The 26367-nt window shown below is 49.6% G+C and overlaps 1 long non-coding RNA gene across 1 annotated transcript; it reads right to left on the bottom strand.

Annotated features, from left to right (window-relative positions):
• Positions 1-10108: 10108 nt before the first annotated feature.
• Positions 10109-26143, bottom strand: LOC116967802. Its single transcript, XR_004410326.1, has 3 exons — positions 25748-26143; positions 13442-13446; positions 10109-10120 (listed from the first exon to the last, which is right to left on the bottom strand). It is a non-coding gene; the product is annotated as an uncharacterized LOC116967802 (long non-coding RNA).
• Positions 26144-26367: the final 224 nt, after the last annotated feature.

Here is a 26367-nt window from a genome sequence, read left to right as displayed (position 1 = left end):
ACCACGTGGGTTTTCTCCGGGTGCTCTGGTTAACTCCCACACTCCAAAGACAAGTTTGTAGATTAATTAGCTTGGTAAAATTGTAAATTGTCCCTAGTGTGTGGGATGGTGTTAGTGTGCGGGTATCGCTGGCCGGCACGGACTCGATGGGCAGAAGGGCCTGTTTCCGTGCCGTATCTCTAAATTAAACTCATCCACACTCAGTCCAAACCAGTTCCACTGTTCGCATCCATGTATCCCTTCGTTATCACCCCTTTCCCAGCCAACAATGGACCATTGTGGGCTCCTCACGTCCTTGGTCATCTGTTGGCCGTACTGCTTGGTTCTGGCCCTCCATTTCCCTCTCCTCTACTGTCAGCCTGAAGAAGGGTCCGTCCTTTTTCTCCCGAGATGTCGCTTGTCCCGCTGAGTTACTCCAGCACAATTTGTGTCTATCTTTGGTATAAACCAGCATCTGCAGTTCCTTCCTGCACATCAACAGTCTCATGGTGTTTGGGGGAAACAGGGGGATCTCCCTTGCACATTGTGACTGACCTGATCTCATCCATTGGGTAAAGAATCACATCAGCAGAAGACACAGAAGCAGAATTAGGGCACTTGATCCATCCAATCTGTTTTCCGCCATTCAATCATGGCTGATCTATCTCTCCCTCTCATCCCCATTCTCCTGCCTTCTCCCCGTGACCTTTGACACCCGTACAAATCATGAATCTGCCAATCTCTGCTTTAATAGACAATAGACAATAGACAATAGGTGCAGGAGTAGGCCATTCAGCCCTTCGAGCCAGCACCGCCATTCAATGTGATCATGGCTGATCATCCCCAATCAGTACCCCGTTCCTGCCTTCTCCCCATATCCCCTGACTCCACTATCTTCAAGAGCTCTAACCAACTCTCTCATGAAAGCATCGGGAGAACCGGCCTACACTGCCGTCTGAGGCAGAGAATTCCACACTCACAACCCTCTGTGTGAAAAAGTTTTTCCTCATCTCTGTTCTAAATGGCCAACCCTTTATTCTCAATCTGTGACCCCTGGTTCTGGACTCCCCCACAACATCGGGAACATGTTTCCTGCCTCTAGTGTGTCCAAGCCCTTAACAATCTTATATGTTTCAATGAGATCCTCTCTCATCCTTCTAAACTCCAGAGTATACAAGCCCAGCTGCTCCATTCTCTCAGCATATGACAGTCCCGCCATCCCGGGAATTAACCTGGTGAACCAACGCTGCACTCCCTCAATAGCAAGAATGTCCTTCCTCAAATTAGGGGACCAAAACTGCAAACAATACTCCAGGTGTGGTCTCACTAGGGCCCTGTACAACTGCAGAGCTTTAAAAATACTCAATGACTTGGCCTCCACTGTCGCCTGTGGCAATGAATTCCACAGATTCACCATCCTCTGGCTAAAGAAATTCATCCTTATCTCCATTCTAAAGGTTCAGTATAACCTGATAACCTGTTACGCTGGTTACTAAGTAAAGGCATGTCGCTGGTGTTAAGTTCCCCTTCTGGCCAAGTGTGGGGTGCATGGTAGAGTGTTGTACGTGCAGTATAAGCATTGGGAGTTGCATGGCTAATATCTCTCCATTTGATAGACCACAAGGACTTTGGGCTATCCTAGGATGCCGTTTAAACACAGGGTTATAGTCGTATAGTCACACAGTGTGGAAACAGGCCCCTCGGCCCAACTTGCCCATGTCACAAGTTCGCACATTCAACAAGTCACAGGAGTAGAATCAAGCCATTCGGCCCATCGAGCCTACTCCGCCATTCAATCATGGCCGATCTGCCTCTCCCTCCGAACCCCAATTCTCCTGCCTTCTCCCCGTAACCTCTGGCCCCTGTATGAGAGTCAGGAAGTCAGGATGGAACATTCCCGGGCCTCCTCCATGGCCAGAGTGAACGCCACCGGAAATTGGAGGAGCAGCACCTCACATTCCACTTAGGCAGTCTGCACCCCAGTGGCTTGTCTTGAACATTGACTTCTACAATTTCCGGTAGCCCTTGCTGTCTCCTCCTCTTCCCAGTCCTCCCTCTGCCCTCTGGCTCCTCCTCTTCCTTTCTTCTTCCCGCCCCCTCCCCCCCCCACCCCCCCCCCACCCGCACATCAGTCTGAAGCAAATATCCTATAACGAGCAAGATCGTCCACTCGACGAAAAAGACGTAGTACGGTCATGGGCAGATTCGTGGGTAATTTCCGGCCCCATTTCCGTAACCGGCTTCCGTCTCCGCACCAAAGATCCCGTAGCGGAGCAAAGATACTAGTGCGGAGACGGAAGCCGGTTACGGAAACATCCTCGTAAAAATAAAGGTTATTTGGTAAAAATCTTCTACTCATTTTCAGAATTATAATTTATTAACACAAAACTGTTCCCCCGCAACGTTGATTACACTGCGAGTCGGGTCGGGTCCGGTTACTGAAATGGATGAAAAAAAGGCCCACGTTCCGCTCCATTGCGTACTACACGTCAGCCCATTGCATTTAGCAGGAGTGGTCTATCTTGCTCCGCTAAAGGATCTTTGGTCTGAAGAAGGGTTGCTTATTTCCTTCGCTCCATAAATGCTGCTGCACCCGCTGAGTTTCTCCAGCATTTTGTGTACCTACCATAATCTAAATATATACACACATGAATAAATAAACTGATAAAGTGCAAATAACAGATAATGGGTTATTAATAATCAGTTTTGTCCGAGCCAGGTTTAATAGCCTGATGGCTGTGGGGAAGTAGCTATTCTTGAACCTATTTGTTGCAGTCTTCGGGCTCCTGTACCTTCTACCTGAAGGTAGCAGGGAGATGAGTGTGTGGCCAGGATGGTGTGGGTCTTTGATGATATTGCCAGCCTTTTTGAGGCAGCGACTGCGATAGATCCCTTTGATGGAAGGAAGGTCAGAGCGGATGATGGACTGGGCAGTGTTTACTACTTTTTGTAGTCTTTTCCTCTCCAGGGCGCTCAAGTTGCCGAACCAAGCCACGATGCAACCGGTCAGCATGCTCTCTACTGTGCACCTGTAGACGTTAGAGAGGGTCCTCCTTGACAAACCTACTCTCCGTAATCTTCTCAGGAAGTAGAGGCGCTGATGAGCTTTCTTGATCATTGCATCAGTGTTCTGGGACCAGGAAACATTATAGGACGTTGGTCAGGCCGTATTTGGAGGATTTTGTGCAGTCTGGTCGCCAGATTACAGGAAGGATGTGGGGACTTTGAAGAGAGTGCAGAAGATGTTTACCAGAACTCTGCCTGGGTCCCACGGTATTAGCTGTTAGAAGAGGTTGAGCAAACTTAGATTGTGTTCTCTGGAGTGTTTGGAGGTTGAGACGAGACCTGATAGAAATATGAGGCGCATGGATAGTATAGACAGTCAGAACGTTTTCCCAGGGAAGAAATGTCTGAGACATTTGTCAAAGGGGGGGACATAGCTTTTGGGTGAAAGGAGCAAAGTTTTGTTACACAGAGGGCTGTGGGTGCATGGAACGCGCTGGTGGTGGTGGACGCAGATACGATAGTGGTGTTGACAATGACAAGAGACAATAGACAATAGGTGCAGGAGTAGGCCATTCAACCATTCAAGCCAGCACCGCCATTCAATGTGATCATGGCTGATCATCCCCAATCAGTACCCCGTTCCTGCCTTCAACCCCATATCCCCTGACTCCGCTATCTTTAAGAGTTCTATCCAACTCTCCCTTGAAAGCATCCAGAGAATTGGCCTCCACCGCCCTCTGAGGCAGAGAATTCCACCGATTCTCCACTCTCTGTATGAATTTTTTTTCTCTCATCTCGGTCCTAAAAGACTTCCCCCTTATCCTTAAACTGTGACCCCTTGTTCTGGACTTCCCCAACATCGGGAACAATCTTCCTGCATCTAGCCTGACTCACAACACTCTGTGTGAAAAAGTGTTTCCTCGTCTCCTTTATAAATGGCTTCCCCCTTATTCTTAAACTGTGTGTGGCCCCTGGTTCTGGACTCCCCCAACATCGGGAACATGTTTCCTGCCTCTAGCGTGTCCAAACCCTCAATAATCTTATATGTTTCAATGAGATCTCCTCTTATCCTTCTAAACTCCAGAGTGTACAAGCCCAGCCGCTCCATTCTCCCAGCGTATGACAGTCCCACCATCCCGGGAATTAACCTCGCCATACAGCGTCAGAGACCCCGGCACGATGCCAACCACGGGTGCTGCCCCGTTCCTGCCTTCTCCCCATATCCCCCGACTCCGCTATCTTCAAGAGCTCTATCTAGCTCTCTCTTGAGAGTATCCAGAGAACCGGCCTCCACCGCCCTCTGAGGCAGAGAGGGTTACGATGTGTAATGTGATCAGGCGGACAGTCAGACTGGTCGGAGAACTAGGATGGGGGAGGATGGACACTCGACTCCTGAGCCCAGAAGATCATCGGGCTATCGCTCCCAGCCCTGGAGGACATCTACAACACACGCTGCCTCGTACCCATGCCACCATGTGTTTGAACTTCTCCCATCTGGCCTTTTACGCCCCCACCTCCAAACTGAGGAATACCCTAGAGCTACAACTGCGCTGAATCAGTCTGCTAACCCTCCCCCCCCCCTCCCCCTCCCCATAATCTGTCTTGGCCCCCATAACCGACTGGCACAACTGACTAACGCCCCTGTCCCACTTAGGAAACCTGAACGGAAACCTCTGGAGACTTTGCGCCCCACACAAGGTTTCCGTGCGGTTCCCGGAGGTTGCAGGTGGTTGCCGGAGGTTGCAGGTAGTGGAAGCGGGTAGGGAGAGTGACAAAAACCTCCGGGAACCGCACGGAAACCTTGGGTGGGGCACAAAGTCTCCAGAGGTTTCCGTTCAGGTTTCCTAAGTGGGACAGGGGCATTATCTCAACAGCCATTTCTAACCTCAGTGTATATGGACCTATTTGTACTTTTATCTTATTGATTTATTTTACAGCAGCGTTCCGGAGGTTGCAATCTTAATTCCGTTGTTCAAAGGTTCAAAGATTCTTGATTAGTCACATACACCATTTGGTGTAGTGAAATGTTTCTTGCCAGTGCAGTACATAAATAATAATACAACATAACACTAATAAAGACATTTAACATGAATAACATTCCCCCACAATGCTTCCCATTATGAGGGAAGGCATAAAGTCCAGTCCCCATCCCATGTCCACCCATAGTCGGGCCTATTGAGGCCTCCACAGTCACCTTTACGGAGGCCCAATGTTTCAGGCCGTTCCCACCGGGTGATGGTGCTCCGGCGTCGGGAGAATCAGTGCAGACCAGTTAGCGGAGGTTTTTAGCAAAATCTTTAACCTCTCTCTGTTAACGTGCACTGTCCCCAAATGCTTTAAGACTGCTACCATCGTGCCTGTACCCAAAAAAACATTCATTACGAGCTTGAATGACTATAGACCTGTTGCTCTCACTTCGACCGTGATGAAATGTTTTGAACGGCTGGTCCTGGCCCACATTAAGTCCTCACTCCCACCCACCCTGGATCAGCATCAATTTGCGTATAGAGCTAATAGGTCAACGGAAGATGCCATCAACATAGCTCTACATTCTGCACTGGCACATCTGAAGCGTCCTGGCTCATATGTGCGGATGTTATTTGTAGATTTTAGTTCTGCATTTAATACTATCATTCCCAGCAGAATGGTGGACCAACTGTCTGATCTGGGTGTTAATGCAAACACATGCGGATGGATTAAGGACTTTCTAACAGATCGCCCACAGACTGTCAGGATGGGGTCCAATCACTCCCCAGTCCTGACGCTCAGCACAGGAGCGCCACAAGGTTGTGTGCTGAGTCCCATCTTGTATACAATATACACTTATGACTGTATACCAACACACAGTACAAACAGGATCATCAAGTTTGCGGACGACACGACTGTGGTGGGACTGATAAACAACAACGACGAGTCTGCCTACAGGGATGAAGTCCAAAAACTGACTGTCTGGTGTACCAAAAACAACCTGGTACTCAAGCCATCAAAGACAAAAGAGCTGGTCGTTGACTTCAGGAGGAAGAGGAGAGAGGAACCTGCTCCCTTATACATCAAAGGAGACATGGTGGAGAGAGTCACCGGCTTTAAGTTCCTGGGAATAAACATCTCCCAGGACCTCAAATGGCAAATGAACACCGTCACTCTCTTGAAGAAGTCACATCAGCGGCTGTATTTCCTGAGGTCTCTGCGGAGAGCAAACGTCTCACAGCCGCTGCTGCTGTCCTTCTACCGATGCGCCGTGGAGAGTATCCTCTCCTATGGAATCCTGGTGTGGTTTGCCAGCTGTACTGTGGCTGAGAGGAGGGCGCTGCAGGGAATTATAAAAACTGCGCAGAGCATTACAAACGCTCAACTGCCCTCCTTGGATGACATATATAGGGCCCGATGCTTGCGCCGGGCCACAAATATCAAGCAGGACACATCCCACCCTGCCAACCACCTTTTTACTCTGCTACCCTCTGGGAGGCGATTCAGGACTCTGAAGGCTCGCACCGGTAGACTAAAGAATAGTTTCTACCCATGTGCGATAAAAGAGCTAAATTCCAACAAAGAACACTGGGGAAGCAAAATGTAATTCCAAGAAATGCCGCCAAATTCTTTTAAATTCTTTTAAATTCTTTTAAAATACCTATTTATTTTTTACTAATAAGTGTACATATGTGTCAATGGTTGTCGTGTTTGTATTTTGTTAACCGGAGGAGATGTAATGGAATTTCGTTGCACAGTATTGTGCAATGACAATAAACGTATTCATTCATTCATTCATTCATACTGTCTTTTTACTGAGTGGATAGCACGCAACAAAATAGCTTTTCACAGTACGGTGCACGGGACAATAGTAAATTAAACTAAACCAAGATGGAGCTGAAAATCTAGTGGGTCGGTCTACCTGGGATGGCGGGACTGTCATATGAGGAAAGATTGAAAAGACTAGGCTTGTATTCACTGGAGTTTAGAAGGATGAGGGGGGGATCTTATAGAAACATATAAAATTATAAAAGGACTGGACAGGCTAGATGCAGGAAAAATGTTCCCAATGTTGGGCGAGTCCAGAACCAGGGGCCACAGTCTTAGAATAAAGGGGAGGCCATTTAAGACTGAGGTGAGAAAAAACCGTTTTCACCCAGAGAGTTGTGAATTTGTGGAATTCCCTGCCACAGAGGGCAAATCACCGGATGGATTTAAGAGAGAGTTAAGCGGCCTTTTCACGGGGCGACGTGACGCAAGAGTTAACCAGAGTTTAACATCGTGGGAACCTCGTGCGATAACAGTGCGGCATTCGTGGACCACCGTGGACCACCGTAGCGCTAACGGCAGGTAATCGTGTAACTTGGTCACTCGGGAGAAAATTCAAGAAAGTTTGAATTTCTCCAAGAGTGACTTGTACACTTGTGGTTGAGCATTGCAACATTATATGAACGTAGTGGCCAGTGCGATATCCGTAATAACTCTTGCGGGTACCGTGGGAACTCCTGCGAACGGTGAACCCGGAAGCTGGACAGAGGGGACAGAAGGTGAGTAAAAATTGTCTTCTGTGGGATTGAATTTAAAAAATAAATAAAAATAAAGATTTGCATCCGCATATGGACATCAACTTATTCATGAGTTATGTTAATGAGATTCAAGAAAATAATTATAATCTTTAAAAGGGACTTTAAAAGGGACTTTACTGAAAGGTTACGCATTTTTATGGTCCGTGAGAAATTTTTCACGTGTACTTCTTTGAGAGATACAGGTCGGAGTCCTCGCTGACTAGCGATCGATGCCTTTCCGAAGCAGGGTCCGGAACGCTACCAATCAATGTTGTACAGAGACCCGTGTAAGGAGTGAACTGCACATGCTGGTTTAAACCGAAGACAGACACAAAAAGCTTGAGTAACTCAGCGAGTCAAGCAGCATCTCTGGAGAAAAATAGCTGATGTTTCGGGACGAGACACATCTTCAGACTCAATTCCGATTAGGCTGTCTGAAGAAGGGTTCCGATTCGAATCGCCACCTATTCTTTTTCTCCAGAGATGCTGCCTGACCCGCTGACTTACTCCAGCTTTTTATGTTTTTCTTCCCAGATCTGACTTACCTACTGAGTTACACCAACATTTTGTGTCCTTCTGTGCGTATTAACCAGCATTAACCAGCGTCTGCAGTTCCTTTAGACATTACCTAACTTCAGATTTTAGAGATATAGCGCGTGGGAACTCCTGCGAACGGTAAACTCGGAAGCTGGACAGAGGGGACAGAAGGTGAGTAAAACAGGTGGTCTCAATATCGACAAGGGAACATGTGTCCTTCGAGGACGTCCCACCTAATTGTCATTGTTGGATAATCTTTTTAACAGAAACACTTGCAGAGATGGCTCCCAGAAAATCTCAAAGAAAGGGGGTAAAGCGTGTCAGAGATGTTTTTGCCATGTTGCTCTATTCAGTTTCTATATTGTTTCAGTTTCTATATCTATATTGTTGCTCTATTCAGTTTCCCAGGGGGTCGGGACGGGACTGGAGTTGGGAGGGAAAGGTGGGGGAGTCGAGGGAGAGGAGGGGGAGACAGATGGGGGTGTCTTCATTTACTGGCGGCGGGTGTCTGTCACTGAAACAGGCAGGTGAGATTTCACATCCACCTTGTGTGTGCCTCTCTCTCCCTCTCCCTCCCTCTTACACAGGCTGAGAGACTCTGCCTCTGTGAGTGTACGTCTCTTTCTCCCCCTCTCCCACACACAGTAAGACCGAGGTACTGTGCTCAGTCCATCTGTGTCTCCCACATACACAGTAAAATATGTCTCCAAATGAGCCAATTCAACCAAGGGAGGATATTATAGTGTGTGAAAAAAAAAGTTACATCATTTGTGTCACGTGTAGTTCACGATGTTCATTCAAGATTTAACGCGAAAGCTCGGGAGACGGACAAGTCACTCGCACAAATAACAGAAATGCCGAGTACCGTGGGAACTCTTTATCTACAACCCGTTATATCGTGCGAGACTCGTGCTGGACCACGACCACTTCACTCTGGTGACATCTTGCGTCAACTCGCCCCGTGAAAAAGCCCCATTAGGTAGAGCTCTAGGGGCTGGTGGAATCAAGGGATATGGGGAGAAGGCAGGCACGGGTTATTGATTGGGGACGATCAGCCATGATCACAATGAATGGCGGTGCTGGCTCGAAGGGCTAAATGGCCTCCTCCTGTACCTATTTTCTATGTTTCTATGTTTACCATCTGGGTTGGTTGGTCTCTATTGATGGATAAGGCAGAAAGATGATCTGATCACACTGGTGTCTCAACAATGGGGTTTAAAAAGTTCCACTCTCCTCCCTTGATTGGTTCCGTACTCCCGTTGTGTGAGAACTGTGATGTTTACCAGTCTAATTCAACCTGTAGTGAATAAATCATTAGATCTCCTCATCAATTGTTCATTCAGTATTGTCCTCCCAGCTTTTCCACTTTGAGAATCATCAACGAACCATGGCGTCTCACTGCTCCTGTCCCCAGCAACCCGCCAGCTAGCGTTGGCCAATTTCCCACCCGAACACCGATGGCAGCACAGTGGTAGAATTCCTGCCAATAGACAATAGACAATAGGTGCAGGAGGAGGCCATTCGGCCCTTCCAGCCAGCACCGCCATTCAATTTGATCATGGCTGATCGTCCCCAATCAATAACCCGTGCCTGCCTTCTCCCCATATCCCCTGACTCCGCTATCTTTAAGAGCTGTATCCAACTCTCTCATGAAAGCATCCAGAGAACCGGCCTCCACTGCCTTCTGAGACAGAGAATTCCACAGACTCACAACCCCCAGTTTTTCCTCATCTCTGTTCTAAATGGCCGACCCCTTATTCTTAATCTGTGGCCCCTGGTTCTGGACTCCCCCCTAACATCGGGAACATGTTTCCTGCCTCTAGCGTGTCCAAACCTTTAATAATTTTATATGTTTCAATGAGATCCCTTCTCATCCTTCCAAACTCCAGAGTGTACAAGCCCAGCCGCTCCATTCTCTCAGCATATGACAGTCCCGCCATCCCGGGAATTCACCTCGCCATACAGCGTCAGAGACCCCAGCGCGATGCCAACCACGGGTGCTGTCCGTACAGAGTGAGTACGTTCTCCCCGTGACCACGTGGGTTTTCTCCGGGTGCTCTGGTTAACTCCCACACTCCAAAGACAAGTTTGTAGATTAATTAGCTTGGTAAAATTGTAAATTGTCCCTAGTGTGTGGGATGGTGTTAGTGTGCGGGGATCGCTGGCCGGCACGGACTCGATGGGCAGAAGGGCCTGTTTCCATGCCGTATCTCTAAATTAAACTCATCCACACTCAGTCCAAACCAGATCCACTGTTCCCATCCGTGTATCCCTTCGTTATCACCCCTTCCCCAGCCAACAATGGACCATTGTGGGCTCCTCTCGTCCTTGGTCATCTGTTGGCCGTACTGCTTGGTTCTGGTCCCCCTATTTCCCTCCCCTCTACTGTCAGCCTGAAGAAGGGTCCGTCCTTTTTCTCCCGAGATGTTGCTTGTCCCGCTGAGTTACTCCAGCACAATTTGTGTCTATCTTTGGTATAAACCAGCATCTGCAGTTCCTTCCTGCACATCAACAGTCTCTTGGTGTTTGGGGGAAACAGGGGAATCTCCCTTGCACATTGTGACTGACCTGATCTCATCCATTGGGTAAAGAATCACATCAGCAGAAGACACAGAAGCAGAATTAGAGCACTTGATCCGTCCAATCTGTTTTCCGCCATTCAATCATGGCTGATCTATCTCTCCCTCTCATCCCCATTCTCCTGCCTTCTCCCCGTGACCTTTGACACCCATACGAATCATGAATCTGCCAATCTCTGCTTTAATAGACAATAGACAATAGACAATAGGTGCAGGAGTAGGCCATTCAGCCCTTCGAGCCAGCACCGCCATTCAATGTGATCATGGCTGATCACCCCCAATCAGTACCCCGTTCCTGCCTTCTCCCCATATCCCCTGACTCCACTATCTTCAAGAGCTCTAACCAACTCTCTCATGAAAGCATCGGGAGAACCGGCCTACACTGCCCTCTGAGGCAGAGAATTCCACACTCACAACCCTCTGTGTGAAAAAGTTTTTCCTCATCTCTGTTCTAAATGGCCAACCCTTTATTCTTAATCTGTGACCCCTGGTTCTGGACTCCCCCACAACATCGGGAACATGTTTCCTGCCTCTAACGTGTCCAAACCCTTAACAATCTTATATGTTTCAATGAGATTGCCTCTCATCCTTCTAAACTCCAGAGTGTACAAGCCCAGCCGCTCCATTCTCTCAGCATATGACAGTCCCGCCATCCCGGGAATTAACCTGGTGAACCAACGCTGCACTCCCTCAATAGCAAGAATGTCCTTCCTCAAATTAGGGGACCAAAACTGCACACAATACTCCAGGTGTGGTCTCACTAGGGCCCTGTACAACTGCAGAGCTTTAAAAATACTCAATGACTTGGCCTCCACTGTCGCCTGTGGCAATGAATTCCACAGATTCACCATCCTCTGGCTAAAGAAATTCATCCTTATTTCCATTCTAAAGGTTCAGTATAACCTGATAACCTGTTACGCTGGATACTAAGTAAAGGCATGTCACTGGTGTTAAGTTCCCCTTCTGGCCAAGTGTGGGGTGCATTGTAGAGTGTTGTACATGCAGTATACGCATTGGGAGTTGCATGGCTAATATCTCTCCATTTGATAGACCACAAGGACTTTGGGCTATCCTAGGATGCCGTTTAAACACAGGGTTATATTCGTATAGTCACACAGTGTAGAAACAGGCCCCTCGGCCCAACTTGCCCATGTCACAAGTTCGCACATTCAACAAGTCACAGGAGTAGAATCAGGCCATTCGGCCCATCGAGCCTACTCCGCCATTCAATCATGGCCGATCTGCCTCTCCCTCCGAACCCCAATTCTCCTGCCTTCTCCCCGTAACCTCTGGCCCCTGTATGAGAGTCAGGAAGTCAGGATGGAACATTCCCGGGCCTCCTCCATGGCCAGAGTGAACGCCACCGGAAATTGGAGGAGCAGCACCTCATATTCCACTTAGGCAGTCTGCACCCTAGTGGCCTGTCTTGAACATTGACTTCTACAATTTCCGGTAGCCCTTGCTGTCTCCTCCCCTTCCCAGTCCTCCCTCTGCCCTCTGGCTCCTCCTCTTCCTTTCTTCTTCCCGCCCCCTCCCCCCCACCCGGACATCAGTCTGAAGCAAAGACCCTACAGCGAGCAAGATCGTCCACTCGACGAAAAAGACATAGTACGGTCATGGGCAGATTCATGGGTAATTTTCGGCCCCATTTCCGTAACCGGCTTCCGTCTCCGCACCAAAGATCCCGTAGCGGAGCAAAGATACTAGTGCGGAGACGGAAGCCGGTTACGGAAACATCCTCGTAAAAATCAAAGTTCTTTGGTAAAAATCTTCTCCTCATTTTCAGAATTTTAATTTATTAACTCAAACTGTTCCCCCGCAACGTTGATTACACTGCGGGTCGGGTCGGGTTGGGTTACTGAAATGGATGAAAAAAAGGCCCACGTTCCGCTCCGTTGCGTACTACACGTCAGCCCATTGCATTTAGCAGGTGTGGTCTATCTTGCTCCGCTATAGGTTCTTTGGTCTGAAGAAGGGTTGCCTATATCCTTCGCTCCATAGATGCTGCCGCGCCCGCTGAGTTTCTCCAGTATTGTTGTCTACCTTCGATTTTCCAGCATCTGCAGTTCCTTCTTAAGTCAAGATCAAGTGAGTTTATTGTCATGTGTCCCTGATAGGACAATGACATTCTTGCTTTGCTTCAGCACAACAGGCATTTACTACAAAACAGATCAGTGTGTCCATATACCATAATATGGTATAAGTCTTCGCTCCATAGATGCTGCTGCACCCGCTGAGTTCCTCCAGCAATTTTGTGTACCTTCTACCTGAAGGTAGCAGGGAGATTAGTGTGTGGCCAGGATGGTGTGGGTCTTTGATGATACTGCCAGCCTTTTTGAGGCAGCGACTGCGATAGATCCCCTCTATGGAAGGAAGGTCAGAGCCGATGATGGACTGGGCAATGTTTACTACTTTTTGTAGTCTTTTCCTCTCCAGGGCGCTCAAGTTGCCGAACCAAGCCACGATGCGACCGGTCAGCATGCTCTCTACTGTGCACCTGTAGAAGTTAGAGAGAGTCTTCCTTGACAATCCGACTCTCCGTAATCTTCTCAGGAAGTAGAGGCGCTGATGAGCTTTCTTGATCATTGCATTAGTGTTCTGGGACCAGGAAACATTATAGGACGTTGGTCAGGCCGTATTTGGAGGATTTTGTGCAGTCTGGTCGGCAGATTACAGGAAGGATGTGGGGACTTTGAAGAGAGTGCAGGAGATGTTTACCAGAACTCTGCCTGGGTCCCACGGTATTAGCTGTTAGAAGAGGTTGAGCAAACTTAGATTGTGTTCTCTGGAGTGTTTGGAGGTTGAGACGAGACCTGATAGAAATATGAGGCGCATGGATAGTATAGACAGTCAGAACGTTTTCCCAGGGAAGAAATGTCTGAGACATTTGTCAAAGGGGGGGGCATAGCTTTTGGGTGAAAGGAGCAAAGTTTTGTTACACAGAGGGCAGTGGGTGCATGGGACGTACTGCCAGGGGTGGAGGCAGATACGATAGTGGTGTTGACAATGACAATAGCCAATAGACAATAGGTGCAGGAGGAGGCCATTCAACCCTTCAAGCCAGCACCGCCATTCAATGTGATCATGGCTGATCATCCCCAATCAGTACCCCGTTCCTGCCTTCAACCCCATATCCCCTGACTCCGCTATCTTTAAGAGTTCTATCCAACTCTCCCTTGAAAGCATCCAGAGAACCGGCCTCCACTGCCTTCTGAGGCAGAGAATTCCACCGATTCACCACTCTCTGTATGAATTATTTTTTTCTCATCTCGGTCCTAAAAGACTTCCCCCTTATCCTTAAACTGTGACCCCTTGTTCTGGACTTCCCCAACATCGGGAACAATCTTCCTGCATCTAGCCTGACTCACAACACTCTGTGTGAAAAAGTGTTTCCTCGTCTCCTTTATAAATGGCTTACCCCTTATCCTTAAACTGTGTGGCCCCTGGTTCTGGACTCCCCCAACATCGGGAACATGTTTCCTGCCTCTAGCGTGTCCAAACCCTCAATAATCTTATATGTTTCAATGAGATCTCCCCTCATCCTTCTAAACTCCAGAGTGTACAAGCCCAGCCGCTCCATTCTCCCAGCGTATGACAGTCCCACCATCCTGGGAATTAACCTCGCCATACAGCGTCAGAGACCCCGGCACGATGCCAACCACGGGTGCTGCCCCGTTCCTGCCTTCTCCCCATATCCCCCGACTCCGCTATCTTCAAGAGCTCTATCTAGCTCTCTCTTGAGAGTACCCAGAGAACCGGCCTCCACTGCCCTCTGAGGCAGAGAGGGTTATGATGTGTAATGTGATCAGGCGGACAGTCAGACTGGTCGGAGAACTAGGATGGAGGAGGATAGACACTCGACTCCTGAGCCCAGAAGATCATCGGGCTACCGCTCCCAGCCCTGGAGGACATCTACAACACACGCTGCCTCGTACCCATGCCACCATGTGTTTGAACTTCTCCCATCTGGCAGACGTTACACGGCCTTTTACTCCCCCACCTCCAAACTGAGGAATACCCTAGAGCTACAACTGCGCTGAATCCGTCTGCTAACCCTCCCCCCCCCCCCCCCTCCCCATAATCTGTCTTGGCCCCCATAACCGACTGGCACAACTGACTAACGCCCCTGTCCCACTTAGGAAACCTGAACGGAAACCTCAGGAGACTTTGCGCCCCTCCCAAGGTTTCCGTGCGGTTCCCGGAGGTTGCAGGTGGTTGCCGGAGGTTGCAGGTAGTGGAAGCGGGTAGGGAGACTGACAAAAACCTCCGGGAACCGCACGGAAACCTTGGGTGGGGCGCAAAGTCTCCAGAGGTTTCCGTTCAGGTTTCCTAAGTGGGACAGGGGCATTATCTCAACAGCCATTTCTAACCTCAGTGTATATGGACCTATTTGTACTTTTATCTTATTGATTTATTTTACAGCAGCGTTCCGGAGGTTGCAATCTTAATTCCGTTGTTCAAAGGTTCAAAGATTCTTGATTAGTCACATACACCATTTGGTGTAGTGAAATGTTTCTTGCCAGAGCAGTACATAACAAATAATACAACATAACACTAATAAAGACATTTAACATGAATAACATTCCCCCACAATGGTTCCCATTATGAGGGAAGGCACAAAGTCCAGTCCCCATCCCATGTCCACCCATAGTCGGGCCTATGGAGGCCTCCGCGGTCACCTTTACGGAGGCCCGATGTTTCAGGCCGTTCCTGCCGGGTGATGGTGCTCCGGCGTCGGGAGAATCCTCACAGCGGCTTGGGAACCCTGGAACGTCTGCTTCCCTCACCGGAGACCGCGGCTTCCGGAGCTCCACCACCGGCGAGAGATCCCAGGCTCCTGATGGTAAAGTTCAGTGCCGCAGCTGGCCGCTCCACAGTCCCGCAGTTCCGCAATGTTTCATCGGCTGTCTTCAGCTCACCGGAGTTCCAGCGCGGCGACCCAGGCAAGGCATCGCCCGCTCCGCGATAGCGCTCCAGCGCTGTGCCGCCGCCGAAGCCGAGGTTCTGGCGATCCCCTCCTCAGGAAATGCCGCTCCAGGCCCTGCTGGTAGGCCCCGAGGACGGGTCGAAGGTGCTGCCCGGAAAAAAGCCGCCTCTCCGACCAGGTAGGGACCCTGAAAAGCAGTTTCTCCCTCCCCCCCCCCACCACCACCCCCACATAAAAAAGACTAGAACTCCAAAAAACAAAAACTCAACTAACTAAAAATGTAAAAAAGAGATTAAAAAACGGACAGCTGCAGGCTGGGCAGCCATTCCCGTACAGAACGGCACCCCCTGTGCTTCTTGTTGTACAATGACAATAAAGACATATTATTATATATTATTATTATTGATAATATTATTAAAAGGGAGAATATGCAAAGTCCATGCACAAGGTCAAAGTCAGGATCGAACCGGAATCTCCGGTGCTGTGAGGCAGCAGTCCTACCCGCTGCGTCACCGTGCCACCCAAAGCAGCAACGTCTTATGGCATCTGAAGATTTAGTTTCTATCTGGAGGTCACTGGTATCGCTCAAAGCTGGAAGCCACCCCCATTGGGAGTAACTCAGCGAGACAGGCAACATCTCTGGAGAGAAGGAATGGGTGGCGTTTCGGGTCATAGAAACATAGAAACATAGAAACTAGGTGCAGGAGGAGACCTTTGGAGAGAGGGGGAAAGCGAGGGTTACTCGAAGTTAGAGAAGTACATCAGGGAACTGCCCTGCCCTGTGGCATGGAGGGAAAGGAGTCACACCCACACTATACGTTGCACGGCACTAGAAAGCCCCGATGTTTAAGAAGGAACTGCAGGTGCTGGAAAATCGAAGGTAGGCGGGGTGGAAGATTGCAACCTTCACGTGGTCCGCCCTGTTTCGACTAATGCAATCAACTCGACGTGCACAAATGGAAGATCAAATAGAACGAGTTGTCCAACAACTTTAGGAGGAGGAGGAGGAGGAGGAGGAGAAGAAGAAGGAGAAGAAGAAGAGGAAGAGGAAGAGGAAGGAGAAGGAGGAGGAGAAGGAGAAGGAGGAGGAGAAGGAGAAGAGGAAGGAGAAGAGGAAGAGCAGGAGGAGCAGGAGGAGGAGAGGGAGGAGGGAGGAGGGAGGAGGGAGGAGGAGGAGGAGGAGGAGGAGGAGGAGGAGGAGGAGAAGGAGAAGGAGAAGGAGAAGGAGAAGGAGAAGAAGAAGAAGAAGAAGAAGAAGAAGAAGAAGAAGAAGAAGAAGAAGAAGAAGAAGAAGAAGAAGAAGAAGAAGAAGAAGAAGAAGAAGAAGAAGAAGAAGAAGAAGAAGAAGAAGAAGAAGAAGAAGAAGAAGAAGAAGAAGAAGAAGAAGAAGAAGAAGAAGAAGGAGGTAAACAAAAATCCTGGAGAAACTCAGCGGGTGCAGCAGCATCTATGGAGCGAAGGAAATAGGTGACGTTTCAGGACGAAACGTTGCCTATTTCCTTCGCTCCATAGATGCTGCCTCACCAATTGAAAGCCCCACAGACAGTTTCATAAGCAACAAGGTACAATACTCTCTTTTTTTTTTCTTTTTTTTCTTTATTTATTAGAAGTAGACATATTATAAAATGTAGTTACATATTATAGTAAAAAAACTTTTCATATACATCAGTCATACATTATTAAAATTTTCCATTATCAATTACTTCTGCTTCTAGTGTTTTTATTTTTTATAGAAAGAGGGAGAAAGAGAGGGTAGAAAGTTACAAAGAAAAAAGAAAAAGAAAAAACACAACAGAAAAACAAGGGAGGTGGAATGGGTTACCTGTAATACATCAATGGAGATAGGTTCGTAGGTTATAAAGTATAGCTTTTCATCTGTTCCTGAGTTCAAGTTTCAGTTGGGTCCTCGTGCTGTGCCAATCTATCCCTTCAGATAGTTAATGAATGGAGCCCAAATTTTATGGGTTTGTCCATTAAGACAAGTCTAATTCTTTCTAAGTATAGGGTCTCCGACATTTCCGTAATCCACATTTTAATTGTGCGGGTTGTAGGGCCTTTCCAAAATTTTAATATTAATTTTTTCCCAGTTATTATACTGTAGTTGAGGAAATTTCTTTGGTTTGTTGTGAGTGTTAAGCTTTGCTCTGATATTCCAAGTATTAATAATTTTGTGCCTGGGTCCAGTTTTGTATTAATAACTTCTGAAGTTATTTCAAAAATATCAGTCCAGAAATGTTTAAGTTTTATACAGTTTGCAAACGTATGTGTTAAATTAGCCTCTAGATGTAGACATTTATCGCAAATAGGAGAGATTTGTGGGAAAAGGTACAATACTCTCTAATGACTGTCAACTGGGGCAATGAAGGAAGCCTCAGGCATTTGATTAGTAAGTTTGTAGATATTTGGAGGGTTGTGTGCAATTGTGGTCAGCCCATTACAGGAAGGATATGAATGCTTTGGGAGGGGTGCAGAGGCTGTTGACCAGAATGATGCCTGGGTTAGGAGAAAGACACAAATGTACTTACTTGGAGCCTATTATGCCTCCTGGCTTGTAGGGCAGCAACGAAGGTCGCATCGTGGCTTGGTTCGGCAACTTGCACATCCAGGAGCGGAAAAGGATGCAGAAAGTTGTGACCACTGCCCAGTCCATCATCGGCTCCGACCTCCCTACCATCGAGGGGATCTATCGCAGTCTCAAAAGGGCAGCCAGCATCATCAAAGACCCACCCCATCCTGGCCACGCACTCATCTCCCCGCTACCATCGGGCAGAAGGTACAGGAGCCTGAAATCTGTTACATCCAGGTTCAGGAATAGCTACTTCCCCACAGCCATCAGGCTATTAAACTCACCAACAAACAGACTCTGAACTGTAACAGCCTATTGCACTTTATCTGTTTATTTATGTGTATATTGAACTGAACGGTTCTGTATTTATGCTTACGATACTCTGTTGTGCTGCAGCAAGCAAGAATTTCATTGTCCTATCTGGGACACATGGCAATAAACAAGATTCAAGATTCAAGAGAGTTTATTGCCATGTGTCCCAGATAGGACAATGAAATTCTTGCTTTGCTTCAGCACAACAGAATATAGTAGGCATGAATACAGAACAGATCAGTGTGTCCATATCTATCTATCTATCTATCTATCTATCTATCTATCTATCTATCTATCTATCTATCTATCTATCTATCTATCTATCTATCTATCTATCTATCTATCTATCTATCTATCTATCTATCTTATATTAAAACTGTGTGTGTGTGTGTTTCTGCCTGACTTGTGGGTGCCAGCCTTTGATTCGTTGCTACGCCAACACCAGACCCAGAAACGGCAAGATTTTTTCCATTTCGGTAGAGATTTCACTTTTCATTCCAAGTATACACTCCTCATTAAATTTTGTCGTGTTTATGTACACATTTTTAATAAAATCCTTCTCCCCCCCCTCCCACTCACTCATTTTGTCGCCTCCTGCTGGCCAGCGGCCATAACGGCTGCTGGCGCCCGTCTCTCGCCTCAAAGACGCCATTTAAAAACAGCCGCACTGCTGAGTGCTGGAATCTTATGTTCGGGAACGGCTTGAGTTGGAGGGCCACGTCTCCCGTGGGGGCTACGGGTAGGGAACGGCTGCGTTGGGGGAGCAGACCCAACGGGTCTGCACTTGGTCTAGTACCATTGAGAACTGTCTCATCCTGAACACAGCTAAGACTAAAGAGATGGTGGTTAACTTTGGCAGGTCCAAGCTCCCCCTTCAGCTGGTCAACGCTGCAGGGGCTGACATTGAGGTGGTGCAGACATATAAATACCTTGATAACAAACTGGACTGGTCTGTCAACTCTGACTCCCTCTACAAAAAAGGCCAGAGCAGACTCTTTTTCCTCAGAAGGCTCAAATCCTTCAATGTGTGTAATGATATGCTGCACATGTTTTACAACACGGTGGTTGCAAGTGTTATTTTCTACGCTGTTGTCTGCTGGGGCAACAGCATTAGTGCAAAAAACAACAAGAAGCTGGTCAAACTGGTTAAACGAGCTAGCTCAGTGCTGGAGGGGAGAGTAGACTCTGGGATGGATGTGCTTGAGAGGCGTATGAGGCACAAGGTGCAGGTCATCCTGAAAAACCCCGGGCATCCCCTCCATGTAATTCTGGAGAGTCAAAAGAGCACTCGGAACAACAACTTGCTCCTCTCCCTGCCCTGTAGAACGGAGCGGTTCAGGAGATCCTTCACCCCTGCAGCCATTAGATTTTATAATTCGGACCGCTAGGCTGTAGGGGGATGCAGGAGGTAGCACCGATGCAGTCATCGATGTAACGGAGGTAGAGTTCGGGGATAGGGCCAGCGTACGCCTGGAACACGGAATGTTCGACGTAACCGACAAAGAGGCAGGGATAGCTGAGGCCCATGCGGGCAGGGGCGGAAAACCCGGGAGGGGGGGCAGAGGGGACACGTCCCCCCCATGTTTTGAGAGGCGGGGGACATCCCCCCCAATTTTTTGTGATCCCGATTTTAAAATCTCCGCTTTTAGCGCTGGATTGAGCCTCCGAAGCCTCGCGCATGTGTGTGAGTGTGCGCATGCGTGCGTGGCCGCCAAAACATTGTGTCCCCCGTCCCCTCCATGTTTTGATAGCGAGTTCCGCTCTTGCATGCGGGTGCCCATAGCCACGCCTTGGACTTGGAGGAAGTGGGAGGAGTGGGAGGAGAAGTTGTTGAGGGTGAGGACCAGCTCCGCTAGTGTTAGTAGAGGGGAATTGGATGGTTCTGCGGTCGAGGAAGAAACGGAAGGCTTTACGGCCTACCTGGTGGGGGATGGAGGTATAGACTGGATCAGGTGGTGTTGGCTACAGGGAGAGGTTGTACAGATTAGGATCATTTTCTTTGGAACACTGGAGTTTTAGTTTCGTTTAGCTTAGCTTAGTCTCTGGTGCTGTAAGGCAGCAACTCTACCGCTAGGCCACCGTGCTGACGTGAATGTTTCTGCACCAGTATCTATGGTGCACCATGACCTTGCTGGGTTTATTTCCTCGTCTTAACAAGGATTTTATTCAGTATTTGCATTTTACAGTGTACCAGCATGTGCAAAGACTTTGAATAGTCACATTACACCAGGCAGTCATTAGAATACAATAGTGGCGTCTTTATCTACAATATACCCCACCCGTGGTGACCAGCGTTGACGGAAGGCCTCCAGACTCCCCGTGGACACTGCGTGTTCCCTCTACAGGGACACGCTAGCACGGATGTGGGCCCGGAAGAGGGGCAGGCAGCCGACTCTACTCTGACCATCGACCGCCCGCTGCCTGGACCCGCGAACGGCCATCTTGGCCAGGCCCAGGAGCAGACAAACAGGGAGATATCCCACCCAGGGAGAGACCCTCTTACAGCTAAGATCTTTGGTAAGGCTAGTGGGAGAACTGGGAAGAGGGAGGGGATAGAGAGAGAGGGCTACCTGAAGTTAGGAGAAGTCAATGTTCATACCGCTGGGGTGTAAGCTGCCCAAGCGGAATATGAGGTGCTGTTCCTCCAATTTGTGCTGGGCCTCACTCTGACAGTGGAGGAGGCCCAGGACAGAAAGGTCAGTGTGGGAATGGGAGGGGGAGTTGAGGTGCTGAGGTGGAGAATACATGCAGGCAGATATGCAGCTTAAATGTTTAATATGGTCGGCATAGACAAGGTCAATGTACTTAAGCAGTGAAGATTTATTTTCGTTTAGAGATATAGTGTGGAAATAGGCCCTTTGGCCCACCCAGTCATAAGGTCATAAGTGATAGGAACAGAATGAAGCCATTCGGCCCATCAAGTCTACTTGTCTAGGTGGGGGGTGGATGGAGGGGGGGTGGGGTGGGGGGGTGGGGGAAAAAAGGGCTTAGTCTCTCCCGGGTGAATAAAAATGAAACTCAAAATTATATATATATTTTTTTTTAATTTAATGCAACTCTTCAGTGAAGTTGGACGGCTTCTTTGTGTGATATTGCTGCTGTCTGGCTTGTTGGGGCTTGTTCGATGAAAGAATTGTTCGGTGAAGCGGAGGAGAGCAGACAAAAGGGCACACAGTGAAATGAAAAGAGCTAGTCGGTGGAGCGTCTGACATCGAGACCCCCCAGGCTATCACACGCCCAGACACAAGCCTTGTGCTTGCCGACTCTGGCTTTCATCGCTAGAAGCAAGTGAGAACAAGAACCAGGATATCATGAAATATAGAAACATAGAAAATAGGTGCAGGAGGAGGCCATTCGGCCCTTCGAGCCAGCACCGCCATTCATTGTGATCATGGCTGATCATCCCCAATCAATAACCCGTGCCTGCCTTCTCCCCATATCCCTTGATTCCACTAGCCCCTAGAGCTCTAGGGGGAGTCCAGAACCAGGGGCCACACACACAGTTTAAGAATAAGGGGTAAGCCATTTAGAACGGAGACGAGGAAACACTTTTTCTCACAGAGAGTTGCGAGTCTGTGGAATTCTCTGCCTCAGAGGGCGGTGGAGGCCGGTTCTCTGGATGCTTTCAAGAGAGAGCTAGATAGGGCTCTTAAAGATAGCGGAGTCAGGGGATATGGGGAGAAGGCAGGAACGGGGTACTGATTGGGGATGATCAGCCATGATCACATTGAATGGCGGTGCTGGTTCGAAGGGTCGAATGGCCTCTCCTGCACCTATTGTGTATTGTCTATATCTAACATGCACTGTACAATTGCTAACTCATCCACTAATATCCCCAGAATAAATGTCCTTCATTGGTCTAAACATCTATATTCGACCTCTAAATGTACTCAACTTTTCACAATCCCATCGCTATCGTATCAGCGTCAAATGTCCTTCAGATCGGCTGATAAGTTGCAACATCATTCACATTTCTTGGAAGCAAAGTAGAACCGCTGACTCACCGCGCCAGAGCCCCGGGTGCGATCCCTCCCTCTGGTGCTGTCTGTGTGGAGTTTGCACGTTCTCCCGACGACCTGCTTGGGTTTACTCCGGATGTCTCCGGCTTCCTCCCACATCCCAAAGACGGGATGTGCGGGTTGATAGATTCCACCCAAGATGGTCCCATCCACCCAGCCCTCGCCCCGCATCCCTCCGAACCACTCCGACCCTTAAGGGGTTGGACAGGCTCGATGCAGGAAGATTGTTCCCGATGTTGGGGAAGTCCAGAACAAGGGGTCACAGTTTAAGGATAAGAGGGAAGTCTTTTAAGACCGAGATGAGGAAAACATTTTTCACACGGAGAGTGGTGAATCTGTGGAATTCTCTGCCACAGAAGGTAGTTGAGGCCACAGTTCATTGGCTATATTTAAGAGGGAGTTAGATGTGGCCCTTGTGGCTAAAGGGATCAGGGGGTATGGAGAGAAGGCAGGTACAGGATACTGAGTTGGATGATCAGCCATGATCATATTGAATGACGGTGCAGGCTCGAAGAGCCGAATGGCCTAATCCTGCACCTATTTTCTATGTTTCTATGAAAGGAAAATTAGAGATATAGATCAATGCATAATAATATATTTTATTGTCATTGCACATAGGTGCAGCGAGATGTGATCATTCAGCTTCCATCCGACAGTTATAACTTAAACAACTAATTACATTTAGATACCCAGAGAAACATGATTTATATAAAAGAACAGTAAAACAGTCTAAAGTGCAAATATGTCTGTGCCGGGTCGATGTGCGAGTTCCGGGTCGATGTGTGATGTGTGTGTCAGAGAGCGTTAATGATCGCTGGTCGGTGCGGACTCTGTGGGCCGAAGGGCCTGTTTCCACGCTGTATCTCTAAATAAAATAGGGCGGCACGGTGGCGCAGCGGTAGAGTTGCTGCCTCACAGCGCCGGTGACCCGGGTTCGATCCTGACTACGGGCGCTGTCTGTACGTTCCCCCCGTGACCTGGGTGGGTTTTCTCCAAGATCTTCGGTTTCCTCCCACACTCCAAAGACGTGCAGGTTTGTAGGTTAATTGCCTTCGGTATAAAATGTAAATTGTCCCTAGTGTGTGTAGGATAGTGCTAGTGTGCGGGGATCGCTGGTCAGCACAGACTCAGTGGGCCGAAGGGCCTGTTTCTGCGCTGAATGCAGCTGCGTACACCAGCTGAAGGAACGGGAAGAGGCAAGCTTACTGGGAATTGTGTGGAGGAGCAGTGTGGAATGGGATTAAACTCCCTCTGGGATGGACAAGTAAAACACAGCCATTGGATACAAAGTGCATGGCCATTTAAAAAACAGAAAATCCATTTATTCAGCAACATCTTGACAATAACAACATTTTTAAATAATTGAGACAATCTTCTTAGTGTCATGGAGTCATACATCATGGATGCAGGCCCTTCGGCCCATCGAGTCCTTGCCACTCATCAATCCTATACTAACCCTGTGTTATTCTCCTGCTCCTCCCATGTTTCCACCCAGGGCCGAATAACCGACCGACTGGCACGCCTCTGAAATGTAGGCCTCGAGGGTCACAGGTAGAGCCGACAGACTCCACAAAGGCAGCAGCCGAGGTCAGGATTGAATCGGGGTCTCTGGAGCAGAGAGGCAGCGGGTCCACTCGCTCCGTCTGCCCCCTTCCGATCCTGCCTCTGGTTCATATTGTCCCAGCAAGCGTGTGTTGTGTGTACACCCCCTGATTCATGGCCCTGTACAAACTAAGCCTCGGACCAGAAGCTGAGAGAGGGGGGGAGAGGGGGGAGGAGAGAGGGGAGAGAGAGGGGGGGAGAGAGGGGGGGAGAGAGGGGGGGGAGAGAGAGGGGAGAGAGAGAGAGAGGGGCGGGAAATAGAGAGAGAGGGGGCGAGAGGGAGAGAGGAGAAGAGGGGAGAGAGAGGGGGTGGAGAGAGGGGGGAGAGGCACAAATAGGGGGGCGAGAGAGGGGGGGAGAGAAGGGGGAGGCGAGAGAGGGGTGGGGAAGGAAAAGAGTAGGGGGGAAAGGAAAGGCGGGAGGGAGAGAGGGGGGAGAGGAGGACAGGGGGGAGAGGAGGGGCGGGGGGATCGAGAGGGGGGGAGAGGGGGGGGAGAGAGGTGAGAGGAGAGAGGGAGGAGAGAAGGGCGGGGGAGAGGGGGGGGGAGAGAGGGGGGGAGAGAAGGGGGGGGAGAGGTGGGGAGGAGGAGAAGAGGGGAGAGAGAGGGGGGGAGAGAGGGGGGAGAGGGGATTGGGAGAGAGGGGGGAAGAGAGGGGGGGGAGAGAGGGGGGAGAGGCAGGGCGGGGATGGAGGCGGGGGGAGAGAGAGGGGGGGAGGAGGGGGAGAGAGAGGGGGGGGTAGCGAGGAAACGAGGAGAGGGGCGTAGAGAGAGGGGGGGGGAGAGAGGGGGGGGAGAGGGGGGGAGAGGGGGAGAGAGGGGGGGAGAGAGGGGTGAGAGAGAGGGGGAAAGGGAGGGGGAGAGAGGGGGGAGAGAGAGGGGGAGAGAGAGTGGGAGAGAGGGAGGGAGAGAGGGGGAGAGAGGGAGGGCGAGAGAGCGGGCGAGAGAGGGGGAGGGAGAGAGGGGGGACGAGGGGAGGGAGAGAGGGGAGAGAGAGAAAGGGGGAGAGAGGGGGGAGAGAGAGAGGGGGAGAGAGGGGGAGAGAGAGAGGGAGAGAGAGAGGGAGAGAGAGAGGGGGGAGAGAGAGGGGGAGAGAGGGGGGGAGAGGGGGGAGAGAGGGGGGGAGAGGGGGGGGAGAGAGGGGGGGGGAGAGAGGGGGAGGGGGGGGAGGGGGGGGAGAGAGACCACCTCGTATCTAACTGGAGAGCATTAAAGATATTTGTTCACAGCCAGACCTTCCACCCCTTATCGCAAGCTTCATCCAGGTTCCCAGTAATAGGCACAAAGTGCTGGAGTGGCTCAGAGGCTCAATCAGCATCTCTGGAGGACTTTGATATGGGCGAGGGTTCTTTATATCTGAAGGCAGATGGTTGGACGAAGGCCAGAGATGATAAGACAGAAGGTTACAGAGTGATACAGTGTGGAAACAGGCCCTTCGGCCCAACTCGCCCACACCGGCCAACAATGTCCCAGCTACACTAGTCCCACCTGCCTGCGCTTGGCCCATATCCCTCCAAACCCGTCCTATCCATGTACCTGTCCAAGTGTTTCCTAAACATTGGGATAGTCCCAGCTTCAACTACCTCCTCTGGCAGCTCGTTCCATACACCTGTGTGAAAAAAGCTTCCCCTATTAAATCTCCCCCCCCCTCACCTTAAAGGGATGTCCTCTGGTTCCTGATGCCCCTACTCTGTGCATCTATCCGATCTATTCCTCCACTGATATTGGGACACTGGTGTGAGATAAGGATAGATGAGGAGCATATTATGAAGCCGGAGGAAGGATCGTTGGTGGAAGCAAGGGGGAGGGGAGAAATGGATGCGAGTCCAGGTGGAGAGAGGGGTCGGAAGAAATCACCCATTCCTTCGCTCCAGAGACGCTGCCTGACCCACTCAGTTACTCCAGCACTTTGCGCTTTTTTTTGTTGTAAACCAGCATCTGCAGTTCCTCGTGCCCGCCTCACGCCAGGGTGAGGTGAGCTTTAAGTTTTGTTTAGAGATACAGCGCGGAGACAGGCCCTTCGGCCCAGCGATCCCCACACACTAATACTACGCCACACACGCTCGGGACAATTTACAATTATACCAAGCCGATTAATCAACATAGTTGTATGGGGGGGGGGGGGGGGCACCCCGGGAGGACCCACGTGGGTCACGGGGAGAACGTGCAAACTCCGCGTACACTCACACACACACACACACCAGGCTTCAAAGGCTTCTGCCGTGGGCCCTGTGAGCAGTAATTTCAGCTCAATCCAGCACTAAATGCAGCTCAACTCTGCCTGTCTCGCCAGGTTAACCTACAGCCCT

The sequence above is a fragment of the Amblyraja radiata genome, chromosome 41 (genome assembly GCF_010909765.2).
Source record: "Amblyraja radiata isolate CabotCenter1 chromosome 41, sAmbRad1.1.pri, whole genome shotgun sequence".
NCBI classification, from domain to species: Eukaryota; Metazoa; Chordata; class Chondrichthyes; order Rajiformes; family Rajidae; genus Amblyraja; species Amblyraja radiata.
This window is presented reverse-complemented; position numbering and strand designations above follow the sequence as displayed.